We start from the raw sequence: 16,094 nt of genomic DNA, 5'->3' as shown, positions 1-16,094 counted from the left end.
GTAATGCGAGAGAAAGCGCATAATGCTCAAGCTATGGTGGCGTCAAATACTACGAGCTGAATGGTGCCCAAGCTGGCCGAAGCTGCATATGTCTATCAAACTCGAGCGAGGAGAGCACCTCTGGTGTAAACTCTCGGATGGTTGGTTCTCTAATGGTCGACAGTGCTGTCATCACCGCTTTTGAGAACTAGTCCTCGATCTGTAAGGCGACTCATCACTATTTGAAGCTCATGATGTGGTAGCGTCAAGTTGAGTTGTCATGAGAAGAGGTCTCGACAATGGCTTCATGTTTTCGACTGATGTTTAAGAGTCGCAAATTGCATATTACATCGGGCTCGAGGATGGCTCATGTGGGTGGCCTCATGGCTTGCTTCTTTGACCTAGGTGCCATGATGCGCAAAATTTAAACAAAATTTGGTCAAACAAGTTGATAAAACAATATTTTGAAATCACGCGATTGGGTGTTGGAATTCACTAGCAATGTGGATTCGAGGCGTGGCCTTCTGACCCGCGCAACAACAATCCAAAAATACAACTCAATAATATTTCTAACTCGTTCCTAAAGAAGAAGAGAAGAAAGAAGAAAGCGTAAAATCATTGTTCCAAATTGAAGAAAGCGAAGCATTATTAACCAGATTAATCCATAGAAATCATGAATTGACGAGATGATGAAAAAGGATTTCTTGGCGCGGAGGAAGTAAGAAAATGAAGAGAGGCCGGTAGGAAAACTTTCGCTATAATCCCACTGGCCCGGCGCTATGGACTCGGAGAGTGGTGTGTGAGAGTGCTTTTCGGTGAAAAGGTTTGTGGGGAGGAGAGAAAGTCATCATCTTTTGCAAAGCAGAACTAAGCGACTTTTGACATGACGTGTGCATCCACTGAGGCGTGTGGAAATTTCACGCCCGTCAGCGCGCTTCAGCTCCAGCGGGAGGCGTATGCACTGCGCACAATAGCATGCGCTCGGGACTCTCGCTGACTTACGAGCGATCTACTGCCGTTGTGCCCCCAACCTTGAAGGTGCAGCATAGTCTCGGATAGTGTTCGTTGTTGGCACCATTTGATGCGCCGTGTTTTCGGATCCTTCTACTTCCGATCGGTGGATTGAGAGTGTACATTGCGTGTACGGGAGGTTCATTCCTTTTCTGCTTAATTAGTGCGCGTTCAAGCTCGGGGTCTCCTTCAATCAATATTGATGGATTCCCTCGGGGTCATAACACTGGGCTGCACCAAAAATAAGGAAAAAGAAAATCAGAACGATGATAGAATAAGAAGATATGAAATAGAGATGTGGTGAGTGAAATAGCTAAGAAAACAAAGAGTGTAAAGTACCTCTAAGCGCTAGCTCACCGACAGCGCGCAAAAAGCAAACAAGGTCCCTTGGGCTATATCCCGCATAGTGCGGGTTTGTCGGTAATAATCCGAGTGAGGCATGGGTCGAATCCGCGAGTGAGTGAGGAGTAAAGACATAGTCGATTCTTAGCTATGTAGATGTATCAACAATGATAAGTGTGGTAATGATTCAATTCTCGAAATTAAAAAGCAACAAGTAAGAGAGCAAAAGTAAGGAGGCAAGGCAATGCGATAAAGATGGGGTACTCGGATGATGCTTCACCTGGGATAATTGCTTCAAGTGCAAGAACTCTCTATTATGCTTCCCTAATCAATGCAATGGTGAGTGGTGAAATCCTTACTACATAGTCCCAAATCTAAGGTCAACTATGCCTAACTCTATACATGTCCCGGAGGAGAAATCGAACAATCTCAACACCTACGCACTAGCATGAGTTGCAATGAGCTCTAGGGATTCAAGTGATAAATCTCTTCCTAGATTTAGACCTAACCATTTAGTCTGGCGGAAGGTCCACTAGCCACAATTAAGCCCTAGATACTAAGATCACCTCAGCGCTTCACTCCATTGCGAGCAGCAACTAGGCTCGGAGGTTTTATCCTTAGACCATTCACTCTATTGTGGCGCAAAAGAACTCGAGGACGCAGGTAGAATCTATCACGTCGGAAAGGGGACTCCATACCTCTCGACTCACCCTCTCGACCCTCTCCAGCCTAGCTTTGTCTAGCGGCTGCAGTGGTGTGTCACTCCACTCACAAGGTTACCAACAAGAACTCTCTAACCCTAGTGTCACTCTGGGGAAATGTTCATACAATCAAGCATTCAGGTTGGAACTCACGATAAACATCAATTTATTGAAAAGCATAATAAAGAAGTTCAATGAAGCGAATACATCCTAGGGTTTCACAATCACCAAGTACCCACTAGGGGTTTCAGCTCTCCATGGAGCTAAGTGACAATCAAAGAAATCGAATGTAAAAAGCAATGAATCCCATAGAAACCCCTCGATGGTCGTTAGTTCCAGATGGTCGCGTGGAAGAGTCCTGCATAGATGGTCCAAGGATTCTTTTGTCAGATATGAGATGCTGCCTCGATCGAGCTCACCAGCAGACCTTCTTCCTAATGGAATCGCGATGCCGAGCCATGAGAACCTCTCCAAAACCTTGGCCCAATACCCTCGAAACCCTAGTCGAATCCCTCTCCTCGTAAGTTGGGGAAAAGATGGAGAAGAGATACCAAAATCGTGGTTAAATCGGCTTTATGAAATTTGGAATCGCAACTCTCCCAGGGCGTGGGCGATATCACAGCGCCGGTCGCGGAATTTCCACGGCGTGGATAAAGTTTCCTGCGCCCGTCTGGATCGTTTCTCCAGTCTCTGGCGGTCGTGAGCGATGCTTTCTACGATGCCCCTTTCGTTGTTTAGACTGCCTACGCTCACGGGTCCTCGACTTTGAATAACTTCCCGATTCCATACTTTTCCTCGAGATAGCATAGCGGGCTACACGTTCACGTTGTGAATCACTTGCTTCTTCAATTATATATATGTTGGTGGAGCTCTTGTGCTTATATGCATTAGTGGAATGCTTTCGGAGTGTGGCCCTTTGTGCCTCCAAATGGATGTGCTCACTTTCGAATCTTGAGGATTAGCAGCACACTCTAGCATCTCACACTTGACTGTGTCTTGGCGTTTGAACTTTAGCGAGATCTCCTCCAAAATAGGTGCATTATGATCCACATTGGCCTATTTTCCTTCATACTCAAACCTCCCACCCTACACAGCGTAAAAAGTAACATAAAAAGCTTACGTACTAATGTAAAAACACGAGAAAAGTAATGCTCGACATAAGGAAAAGAGATGGCCATTCGTATCACTGAAACACTTATCAGGTTGAGCATTGCGCTCTGGAGTTTCGATAATATCTGTTTATGTTTACATGCTTGAGCAGGGGTCGGGTAACGCGAAGTGAGAAAGAAACAATGTGGTTCCTAAATGCGAGTTAGCATGAAATCTTGCTAGAGATTAAGCCCAGCGAACTCAAATAGGGTGTGAATGCTGCAAAGTGTCATCAGTTATTAAGAAGCCCAACCGATATGGAGGCTGGCTGATCACCTGCGTGACCTGACTTATGCACATAGAACATGATCTCCGCAATTTATCACGTCGTTAAAGAACAAAAGCAGCATGGCTCCTGTGCGGCAGTGAGGCCGAAAATCCGGTTCGAGGAGAATCCACATGCAGTAGAAAATTTACCCGTGGCGTGTGGAAATTCCTGAGGGCATGTGGATTCTGATTCGACTCTATTTAAAAGCCGATTCAGCCCGATTTCGACATTCTTTTCTCCATCTTTTCGACTTGAGAGGAGGGTTTTCGGCTAGGGTTTTGAGAGGTATTAGCTAAAGTTTGGAGAGGTTCTCTGGCTCCAACATAGTCATTCCTTTAGAAGAAGGTTGGTGGGGAGCTTCCGTCGAGGTGTATCCTATCTGGGACAAGGGAACTCCTTGAAGACGCAGGTGAGACTTTCCACAAGACCATCGAGCATGACTATCGAGGGGTTTGTCTATGGATTCATTGCTTTTTACATTCTATTTCTTTGATTGTACTTAGCTCCATGGAGAGCTAAACCCCTAGTGGGTGCCGGTATTTGTGAACCCTAGGATGTATTTGTTTCATTGAACCTCTACTATGTTTTCAATTAATTGATGTTTGTTACGAGTTCCAACCTTGAATGCTTGATTGTATGAACATTTTCCCCAGAGTGACACTAGGGTTCGAGAGTTCTTGTTGGTAACCTTGTGAGTGAGTGACACACCACGGCGTTAAACAAAAGCTATGTTGGAGAAGGGTTGAGAGGGGTGAGTCAAGAGGTACTAGAGCGTCCCTTTCCCTCCGCCATGATAGATTCTATCTCCATTCCTCGAGGTTCTTTGCGGCCATAATAGAGTGAATGGTCTAAGGGATGATCCTCCGTGGGGTATAGTTGCGCGTGCAACGGGTGAAGCGTTGTGGTGATCTTAGTATCTAGGGGCTTAATCGTGGTTAGGGACCTTCCACCTGGACCAAAGGGTTAGGTCTATAATTAGGAAGAGATTTATCACTTGGAATCTCTAGAGCTCATTGCAACTCTATTCGAGTGCTAGGTTGAGAGGTTATCTAATATTTCCTCTGGGACATGTATAGAGTTAGGCATAGTTGACCTTAGATTTGGGACTATGTATTTAAGGATTTCCAGGACTCACCATTGCATTGATTTGGAAGCATAATAGAGGGTTCTTGCACTTGAAACAATTGTCCTAGGCGGAGCATTATTCGAGTACCCCATCTTTATCGATTGCCTTATCTCCTCTTTTACTAGCGCTCTATTACTTATTGTTTTTACTTTTGAGAATTGAATCATTGTCACACTTATCACTGCTGATCTTTCACATTGCTAAGAAGCGGATTAAGTGTTTTTATTCCCTACTCCCTGTGGATTCGTTACCCGGTCATCCGGGATTATTACTTCGACAAACACGTGCACTTGCGGGATATACGCAAGGGGACCTTGTCAGTAGCCGTAGCCAGAATATATGCTCCAGGTCTAACTCTACGCATTAATCCCATCATCCTAATCGTATCAAGTCCAGGAGAAGAGGGACCGACTTTTTGGCACCTCAGATAGCCTCTAGAAAAACTATCCCCAGGATGAGTCTAGTGACGTTGGGGCCAGGGAATAAAACTCCCACTCTCACAAACTGGCACTAGTGCACCAAGAAGTATGCCATTATATGCTCTAGGTGAATCAACACATTTCGGACCATAGAATATAAATAGAGTCAATCCTGCCGGCTCAAAATAGCTGGGTATGCTTGCTGTGGGGTCAAGGTGGCAGGGTATTCCATCGGCAAGCATCCATACTCCTCTGTATCTGTGTATGTCTCATTATATAGGCTCATACAAACTGAGAACTCAGTGACACTCATGCAAAACTGATGGCTGAATACTCAGAACTGTATAGAATCAATAGTGTCGAATCTCCTATATGGCTGATTAAACTCGAAGGATGCTAACACTTCTAGTGTCAATGCGTGGATAGTCGGCTCTCTGATTGATAATAATCTTCTCCAACTTCTCACTGCTAACATCTCATCAATCTCATCGGCTAATTCATAACCCAGCTGAATCTCTCTCAGCACACATAAATCCACAAAGCGAGACTATCCAAGACTGAGTCCCGATAACCTCTTAAATCAAGCCTGATGCTCAGTATTCGAGAATTCAATGTGTACAAGCTCAGGTGGAGTCTCCCTAGGATGCTTACCCTCTTGCTTCTTCGAACACGGTGCCATACCTACAATAATTGATGAAGAAACAATCAAAGCAACTCAAGAAATAGTACTGCAGAATTCCACACGGTCATGTGGAAATTCCCCACGCCCGTGTGGATCTGCGGGGCATGAAAATCGCACGTGTGCATGTCAATATTCCCAAAATACAACTTAAACCCATGTCTAAACTGTTTCCAAACATGCATAAGCCATTCTAGAGTGAAAATCCCACCATACTACCAGTTTTAATCCAATAAAAAACAAGAAATAGCGAATAAGAGAGCGGGTAAAATGTTTACTGATGAAATGAGTATGTAAACTTTGAAATCGGTGTGGAAATTGAATAAAAACCCTATAACCCAGCAATGCGAGGTCAGGCAACTGATGAAGAATGCCATATGAGTGATTGAAGGTGTAATGGACAAAAATCTCAGAGATATTTTAAAGAAAAATTCGTGTCTCTTAGAATTCTGCGCATCCACATGGACATGTGGAAATTACCCACGCCCGTGTGACACTACAGGATAGACTCAGAATGGCAAATGCACGCTCCTCTGTGCTCTCAGGAAAACTTAAGTCCCTCTCGATGCAACCACACAGGCGTGCAGAAATTACCCATGCCCGTGCGCCCGACTCACAGGGGCACACCCACGCCCTGTGGCTTCTGTGTCCAACTCGAGAAAACTCTAGGTGTTTCACACGCCCGTGCAAAAATTCCCCACGGGTGTGGACTTGTATACGGCCAGTTCACAGGGGCACTCACACTCCCCTATGTCTTCTCTGGATGAAAGAGAGCTCTTCTGCAAAGATACACATGGGAGTGCAAAAATTATCCCCGCCCGTGTTTTTATCACAGGTTATCCACAGGGGCAAGTTCACGCTCCCGTGTCTTCTCGGGAAACATCCCTAAGTCTTTGTATGAAGATACACGCACGTGCAGAAATTACCCAAGGGCGTGTGAAGCTCACAAGGTAGTTCACAGGGGCGAGTCCACACCCCTGTACCTTCTCTGGATGAGCTCTCAGTAGAGACCCACAGGCGTGTGGAAATTTCCACATGCTCATACGTTTTCTTTGGATACCTTAGATAACTCTACAGGTTCTGCAGAAAATTCCTAAACATATAAAAACACAAAGAGCCTGCTTTCATCATGCAAATACACCAGAGAAAAATGCACCACATGCTCAAATGACCAAAAACTTCGCCATACTCATTTAAACAAGCTTGTTCACCAAAGATCCACGACAAAATCAGAATAATAGCATCTCAAAATTAGGACACCAACACTCAGAACATTATTCATGCAAACACTAAACTAAAAACTAGAAAACAGTAAAGACTTAAGTAGCCTCTAAAGAAGCGCTTGTTTAACATCACTAAGCTTGACGTACCTTGTCTTACCTCACGGGGGCTCATAGATGAAGGTTTCCCTCTTACCCACGATTTGATATCATGATGAACATAACCTCTTGAAAGTAGAGGGGAAGTTGTCAAGCATGTTACCACTTGAGGGCTTGTCACCCTTGTTCCTTTCATCCACATCCGCAACAGCCTTGAGGTATTTCTTGTGATGTCTTCTCGCTCGCTTCATCTTCTGGAGCATAGTTTTCAAGATCCCTAGAGTAGGTAGTACCTTCTCCTCTAAACCAATGACACATCCATAAATGTGTGTAAACCGCAAGAACACGGGTGTCGAAGTAATAATCCCAGATGAGTGGGTATCGTATCCACAGAGAGTAGGGAATAAAGACACTAAAGTTGTTTTTTAACTAATATGGAAGACGAATAGTGATAAATGTGAGAAAAGATGAAATAACAAAAAATAAAAGCAATAAGATAGAGAGCACAGGTAAAGAAGAAGGTAAGGCAATCGATAACGATAGGGTACCCGGACATTGATCCGCCTAGGACAATCGTTTTAAGTGCAAGAACCATCGATTATACTTCATAATTGATGCAACAATGAGTCATGGAAATACTTAAATACACGATCCCAAATCTAAGGTCAACCATACCTAACTCTATACATGTCCCGGAGGAGAGATTGAATATCCTGTCAACCTCGCACATGCATAGAAATGCAATGAGCTCTAGAGATTCCAAGTGATAAACCCTATTCCTATGTATAGACCTAACCCTTTGGTCCAGGTGGAAGATCCCTAGCCACAATTAAGCCTTAGGTGCTAAAATCACTTCAACGCTTCACTCCGTTACACTCGTAACTAAGCCCCCAGCGGAAGGTCATCCCTTAGCCCATTCACTCTACTATGGCCGCAAAGAACTCTTGGAACGTGGAGGTAGGATAGATCACACCGGAGCGAAAAGGGGACGCTCCGCTATCTCTCGACACATCCTCTCGACTGACCCTCTCAACCCTCTCCAATCTAGCTTTGTCTAACTCTCATGGTGTGTCACTCACTCACAAGAGTTACCAAGAAGAACTCTCAACCCTAGTGTCACTCTAGGGGAGTATTCATACAATCAAGTCTCCAAAATTGGAACTCACAATAAACATCAATTAATTGAAAGCATAATAAAGAGATTCAATGAAATGAATACATCCTAGGGTTCACAAATACCCAAGTACCACCTAGGGGTTTTAGCTCTCCATGGAGCTAGATACAATCAATGAAAATCGAATGTAAAAACAAAGCGTCCATAGAAAACTCCCTTGTTAGTCTTGGCGATGGTCTTGTGGAGAGTCCTCTACTCATCGCAATGGTCCCTTTGTCCGGCCTAGGATACACCTCGTCGGATTAGTGCCGACGAAAGCTCTCCTACTAGCCTTCTTCCAAATGGTGCGCGATGTCGGAGCTGTAGAACCTTTCCAAAGCCCTAGCCAATCGGTATTGGCTAGGGTGGAGAGGTTCTACAGCTCCGACATCGCGCATCGTTTGGAAGAAGGTTAGTGGGAGAGCTTTCGTCGGCACCGATCCGGTAAGGTGTATCCTAGGCCGGACAAAGCGACACTTTCGACGAGTAGAGGACTCTCCACAAGACCATCGCCAAGACTAACGAGGGAGTTTTCTATAGACGCTTTGTTTTACATTCGATTTCATTGATTGTATCTAGCTCCATGGAGAGCTAAATCCCTAGGTGGTACTTGGGTATTTGTGAACCCTAGGATGTATTCATTTCATTGAGTCTCTTTATTATGCTTTCAATTAATTGATGTTTATTGTGAGTTCCAATCTTGGAGACTTGATTGTATGAATACTCCCCTAGAGTGACACTAGGGTTAAGAGTTCTTCTTGGTAACTCTTGTGAGTGAGTGACACACCATGAGAGTTAGACAAAGCTATATTAGAAAGGGTTGAGAGGGTGAGTCGAGAGGTAGAGGAGCGTCCCCTTTCCCCTCCGGTGTGATCTATCCTACCTCTACATTCCAAGAGTTCTTTGCGGCCATAGTAGAGTGAATGGGCTAAGGGATTACCTTCCGCTGTGGCTTAGTTGCGAGTGCAACGGAGTGAAGCGTTGACGTGATTTTAGCACTTAAGGCTTAATTGTGGCTAGGGATCTTCCACCTTGACCAAAAGGTTAGGTCTATACATAGGAATAGGGTTAATCACTTGGAATCAATAGAGCTCATTGCTATTCTATGCGAGTGCGATGTTGAGAGGTTATTCAATCTCTCCTCCGGGACATGTATAGAGTTAGGAATGATTGACCTTAGATTTGGGATCATGTAATTAAGGATTTCCATGACTCATTGTTGCATCAATTAGGAAGTATAATGGATGGTTCTTGCACTTGAAATGATTGTCCTAGGTGGATCAATGTCCGGTTACCCCATTTTTATCGATTGCCTTACCTTCTCTTTACTTGTGCTCTCTATCTTGTTGCTTTTATTTTTGTTATTTCATATTTTATCGCACTTATCACTATTCATTGCCACATTTAGTTAAGAAACAACTTATGTGTCTTTATTCTCTAGTCTCTGTGGATATGATACCCACTCATCTGGGATTATTACTTCGACACACATATACGGACATGTCATTGTCCTCAAGCAAAGATTAAAACATTATATGCATAGATGAAGGAAACATCAGAAGCGCTTGGCCTTAGGTTTACCAAAGCATACAAAGAGAGCATTCTACAAGGAAAATTTCCACACTAAATACGAAAAATCAATGCTCTAGCTGAAAACTTGAATCAAAAAGGGACAACAAACCAGAAATCATGTAAGTGTGTGAACTCACTCAAAACAACCCAAAGTATACTCCTCACTGCTCTAATTACAAGGGACTTATTTATCTACCAAAAGTAACAAAAATTTCAAAAATGGTAGTAGCTTCACACATCCTCTAAGGTAGCCCTTTCCAAAGCGGCCGCTAAGGTGACTTTCACACTTTTGAAGTGGTAGCTTTTTCTACCGGAGTGGTAGCTTTCACTCATCCTATGAGATAGCTTTTTCTCTCATTAGGGCATAACTAGTATCCAACTTATGAGAGTAGTTTCAAACTTCATAGGTGGTAGCTATTTTCGTCCGACAAGCATAAATAAACAATAAAACTATTTTGTTCCTTCTTTTCATTTTTTTTAATTTTTTTATTTTTTATTTTTTTTTCAGAATTAATACAAGAAAGCAACTATAACTAGTCCCTTATACATCAAACATGAGTTTCCAAAAGAGTTCAAAGAGTGAGTAGTGCAACAAGTGTCAATCTGGCAAAAATTCCTAGAAATTCAAGCAAAAACTAGATCATGAAAACATTCAATGTTAAAAAATCTCCTAAATTCAAGAATATAATCAATGCAACTAAGGTGAACCACCATTGACTATGTGAGCATGTATATTAATCAAAACTACAATAAAAGAGATGCGTGCACTATTAAACTCCCCCCCCCCCCACACTTAAGTTGTACATTGTCCCCAATGTACACATGCAAGCTCATTCATAATGTAAATCAATTAAATTCAGATGTGGGAGAAGCAATCAAAACAATACTCAACTGACTCCTAGTGTTGCATTTGATGGAGCTTATTCCTTGGGAATGTTGTTCCAATGGGTTGTGAAGCTCACACGGCCAAGTGCTGAAATACCTTGGTCATGCCCATGACAAAGTTTCAATTCCCATGATGACAAGACCATCTACACGCATACACGAGGGGGTTCAATGAAGCTCAATTAAAACAAACATAACTCGAGTATATAAAAGATGCGATAATGAATATAACTCAAGATACAAAATGAAAATAAACTCAGAAGAAAAGTCCTTTCTGAGTATACAAGTCCAAAATAAAATACGGAAGTAAAGCACGAGAAAAATAAAATCAAGTGTCGATATCGTCCTCTGGCTCTACTGCTACTGCTGCTGGTGATGAAGTACATGATGGGTCAACTGGTGTTGGAATAGGGGATGGAGGTGCTAGAGAAGCCGAGGGAGCCTAAGGAGTCCTCGGCCGCAAGACAAATGATGAGCCAACGTCTCGCTCTAAGATCTGTTGTAATGTGTCAAAATGTGCCATAAACTCCGTATACTGTGCGGCCTGCGCAGCCCTAATATCAGCAATCTCTACTCGGGCCTCTACTACCTCAATCCGTATCACCCCCACAGTGCTCTCGAGCCTCTCAAAATGATCATGGGCTCGAGATAGTGAAAACATGCACAAGGGGGATGGGTCGTCTCTCACCGGAGGCGCCTCGGTTTCCATAGGTGCTGACTGAGGCTCGCGGGTAGGTTGGGAAGCCTCGAGCATCATCACCATCCTCCTTGACTATCTCTAGGGCCGGTAGAAAAAGAGCATAAACCCCCATGTGAACCCTGCGAACCATGGCCATCAATCTCACGTCTCCAGGCTCAGGGGCACAGGTATACCCGTCCTCTTGGCCGGAAGAAGATCGCTCCCAATCAAGCATAGTGGCCCTGATGTCGAATGTACTTAGCAACGATGTGCCCTAGATGGATCGGTATGCACTGCATCATCGAGTACAAGTACGAAATCTCCTGCTGGCTCAGAACACCAGTACCATCACCACGGCCATTCACCGACCTGCTTATGATGGCATGTAGAAATCGGTACACAATTCGGGAAAGGCACGTGGCCTTAGACACCCCCGGCTCATACTGGCCCTGACCACATAATACTCTGTAAGCTCTCTGTGGGGTCAGGGCTCCAGGATAATCTATCGGTAAATGAGCATACTCCTCAGTATCTGTAAAGCCTCCTTGTATAAGCCGAGCCGAACTGAAAACTGAGTGATACTCAGACTATAGTGGTGTCCAAGTACTCTGAACTAAACAGTGTCGAGGTCGCCGAATCTCGCATAGGATCTGTCGAAAATCGAAGGATGACAGAACCTCCAGTGTAAGCTACCGGATTGCTGGCTCTCTAATTGGCAACAACTTCCTCCAACCCCCCACCGATACGAGATCCTCAACCTCATCGGTGAACTCATCTCCCTGCTATAAATCTCTCAGTATGCTCGTGTCTAAGAATCGAGTCTGTCTGAACAAAAGTCTCGACAAATGCTCGAACCGATCATGGTGCTCGGTGATGGTGAATCTCATGCTTTCGGACTCAGGAGACGACTCTCGCGGTCGCTTATCAGCTTGCTTTTTTGACCGAGGTGCCATAATCTGCAAAAATTGAAAGTGAATCGATCAAACAAGTTAATTAAACATAGCTATAGAAATCCACACGGTCGTGCAGAATTTCTGCACGGCCATATGGATCCACGGGGCGTGAACAAACGCACGGCCACGGTTCAAACTCTACAAATGCACCATTATAATGCTTCTACTTCATTCTAAATATAAATTAACATTCTAATTGAAGAAATGAAGCATTATTAACTAGTTTCATTAATGAAAATCATGAAATTGTGAAGGAAATCAAAGATAGGGCTTACCGTCGAGTTGAGATGAGAAAGCTTTGAAAATGGCCGCAAAACCAAGCAAAACCCTTCCAAGTTGGCGATACGAGGTCAGGAAACAATATATGAGTGCTCTCAGACAAATGGAGGATATAAAGGTGAAGAGAAACGATAATCCTTTTAAGAGGACTGGCGCCTCTTAGCGTTCTGTAGATCAGCACGGGCATGCAGAAATCACCCACGCATGTGCGTCTCCATAGGAAAACCTCACAGGGGCAGATGTACGCCCCTGTGCAATCTCGGGAAAACATTCATTGCCTCTGAATGCTCTTGCACGGGCATCCGAAATATACCCACGCCCGTGCGCCCGACTCACAGGGGCAGCCGCACGCCCCTGTGGCTGCTCTGGACATCCGATAAAAATTCCTAAGTGTTTCGCACATCCGTGCGGAAACTCAGCATGGGCGTGGACATTCACTGGCCCAACTCACAGGGGCAAGCGCACGCCCCTGTGTCTCCTCGAGATTGAGAGAGCTCCTTTGTAGAGATTCACACGGGCATGTGAAAATTACCCACGCCCGTACTATTTTCATAAGGTCACCCACAGGGGCGAGTCCACGCCCCTGTGTGATCTCGGGTATTCTGCCAATCTCTACAGGAATTCACACGGTCATGAGGAAAGTACCCATGGGCGTGCGAGAATCGCATGGTCATTCACAGGGGCGAGTCCACGCCCCTGTGCCTCTTTGGATGAGCTCGCAATGCAAATTCACGGGCCTGCGAAAATTCCACACGCCCATGTGTTTTCTCTGGATGACTTTGAAAATTCTGCAGGCTCTGTAGAAAATTTTCTGAACATGTTTACACACTCAGAGCTTAGCCTAATATGCAAATTTTGCCAATAAAAAATATGAGAAATAGCTCAAATGACCCAACTTCACCAAATCCACCTGAAAACACATGATGACAATTCAAAACCCACAATAAAATTGCAGCATAAGTATATAAACATCAAGACACCAACACTCAACACTTTATTCATCCTCACACTAAACTACCAAATTAAGAAAACAGTAAACACTTGGGTTGCCTTCCAAGAAGCGCTTGTTTAACGTCACTTAGCTTGACGTACCTTGTTTTACCTCACGGGGGCTCACAGATAATGGATGCCATCTTACCTATGAATTGGAAGCACGACGAGCAAAATCTCTTGATGGTAGAGGGTGAATTATCGGGCTTGGGACCACCTAATAATGGTTTAACCAACTTCTTTGGTTCACGCACGTCTCCAACAGCCTTGGAGCATTTTCGGTGGCATCTCCTAGCCCTCTTCATCTTTCGGAGCACCTTCCTCAAAATCCCCGGGGTAGATGGTAGTTCTTCTGTCGAACCAAGCATCATTAGTTCTTCATTATCCTCCTCTTGGTTGAACAGACCCTCATACGGGTCTGGATTGAACATTTCCTGCATATATTCATCAACAATCTCAACAGTAGTGTCTAAAAAATACAAAGTATCATCGAAATCAAGAGAATGCCTCATGGCTTCAGCAAGGCGGTATGTGAGCTTGTCATCTCCAACTCTCAATGTTAACTCTCCGCCGTCCATGTCAATCAAGGCTTTGGAACTCAGAAAAAATGGCCTCCCAAGTATCAAGGATACATCCGCATCCTCATCAACATCTAGTACCCCAAAGTCTACAAGAAATATGTACTTGTCCACCTTGACAAGCCCATCTTCAATGATACCCCTTGGATGTTTCACTGTTCAATCCGCCAATGCCATTTCTTCACCCAAATTGCCTATGTTACATGGAATGACGAAGCTTCCCGGGTCTTTCTTCTTGTTTGGCATATTCTTTTGCAACACCGCCGAGCAAGAAGCATCTAAGATCACTGAAGCACTGTCCTCCAACTTCCTCTTGTTGGTCAACAAATATTTCAAGAATTTTGCATACTTAGGCATTTGAGCCAATGCCTCAACAAAAGGATTATTGATGTGGAGTTCTTTGAACAAACTCAGGAACTTATTGTACTGTTCATCCCCTTGGTTATTCTTCAATCTGGAGGTATAAGGGATTCTTGGCTTGAAAGGTTGGGGTGCCAATTCCTTCTCTTTGCTTGCTCTTTCCTCTACCTCTATAACCTCAGGTGTGTGATTATTTGGATTCTCACTCGGAAGCCTACCTTCGACCTCACGACCACTTCTCAAAGTGATTGCCTTCACATGCTCTCTAGGATTGGTCTTGGTATTGCTTGGCAAGCTTCCTTATGGTCTCTCTGATAGAGACTTCACAATTTGCCCCACATGATTCTCAAGATTATGCAAAGAGACGGTGTGGTTGCGAAGTGTAGCCTCAACTGATTGGAACCTTGTATCAGATGATTGTACAAACCTAGTTAAGGCATTCTCCAAATAGTTCATTCGGGTCTCCAAACCTGAAACTCAGTTCTCCATGTTTGGGGCTTGTTCTTGGAAACCCGGTGGCCCTATGGCCTTCTATGGACCTTGGTTGCTCCACAAGAAATTGGGATGACTCTTCCAACCCGAATTGTAGGTATTGTTGTATGGGTTTCCTTGATTCCTCATGCCATTACCAACAAAATCGACGTTCTCAACCGAAATGCATCACCAATAGAGATCGGGCAATCGGAGGGAGCATGTCCTCCACCACACCTGGTGTAAGTAATCACGGCTGCCACTCTATTCAGAGTTAGAAGATCTAACTTCTTACTCAATGATTCCACTTGAGCCAGCAACGAAGTCACTGCATCTACCTCATGGAAACCGGCCACCTTCTCATGGAAACCGGCCACCTCCATGTTGCGAGCACTTTCTCAGGAGCTCCTTGAACCTTTCCCACGTCTCAAATAGAGACTCTAATTCCAATTGTACAAAGGATGAGATCTCATTCCTAAGCTTTGCGGATTTTCTGGGAGGGAAATATCATGCAAGAAAAGCTTCTACCATCTCCTCCCATGTGGTAATAGAGGCTCTAGGTAATGAGTGTAGCCATTGCTTCGCTCTCCCCTTCAAAGAAAATGGGAAGGCTCTCAACTTGATGGCATCATCCATCACCCCATTTATCTTCAACATATCACACACCTCGAGAAAGTTCTCTATATGAATGTTTGGATCCTCATCGGCCAAACCATTGAACTGTGCGGATTGCTGCAACATGTTGATGAATGCCGACTTCAGCTCAAAGTTTTTGACAAGGTCCCCTTACATATATCCCGCAAGTGCACGGGTTGTCGAAGTAATAATCTCGGGTGGACGGGGTAGAATCCACAGGGAGTAGGGAGTAAAGACACTTAATTCGATTCTTAGCTATGTGGAGTATCAACCATGATAAGTGTGATAATGATTCAATTCTCAATAATTAAAAGCAACAAGTAAGAGAGCAAAAGTAAGGAGGAGGTAAGGCAATCGATAAAGATGGGGTACTCGGATGATGCTTCACCTAGGATAATCGCTTCAAGTGCAAGAACTCTCTATTATGCTTCCTAATCAATGCAATGGTGAGTCATGGAAATCCTTACATACATAGTCCCAAATCTAAGGTCAACTATGCCTAACTCTATTCATGTCCCGGAGGAGAGATTAAATAACCTCTCAAC

At 44.1% G+C, this 16,094-nt stretch overlaps 1 non-coding gene across 1 annotated transcript; it reads left to right on the top strand.

Moving 5' to 3' along the window:
* The first annotated feature begins 15,289 nt into the window (after positions 1 to 15,289).
* On the top strand, positions 15,290 to 15,396 carry LOC120259696. The gene has a single exon (XR_005536252.1). It is a non-coding gene; the product is annotated as a small nucleolar RNA R71 (small nucleolar RNA).
* The last annotated feature ends 698 nt before the right edge of the window (positions 15,397 to 16,094 follow it).

The sequence above is a fragment of the Dioscorea cayenensis genome, chromosome 4, assembly GCF_009730915.1.
Source record: "Dioscorea cayenensis subsp. rotundata cultivar TDr96_F1 chromosome 4, TDr96_F1_v2_PseudoChromosome.rev07_lg8_w22 25.fasta, whole genome shotgun sequence".
Lineage (NCBI taxonomy): Eukaryota > Viridiplantae > Streptophyta > Magnoliopsida > Dioscoreales > Dioscoreaceae > Dioscorea > Dioscorea cayenensis.
The sequence above is the reverse complement of the archived record's forward strand: the minus strand, read 5'-3'. Positions and strand labels throughout refer to the sequence as shown.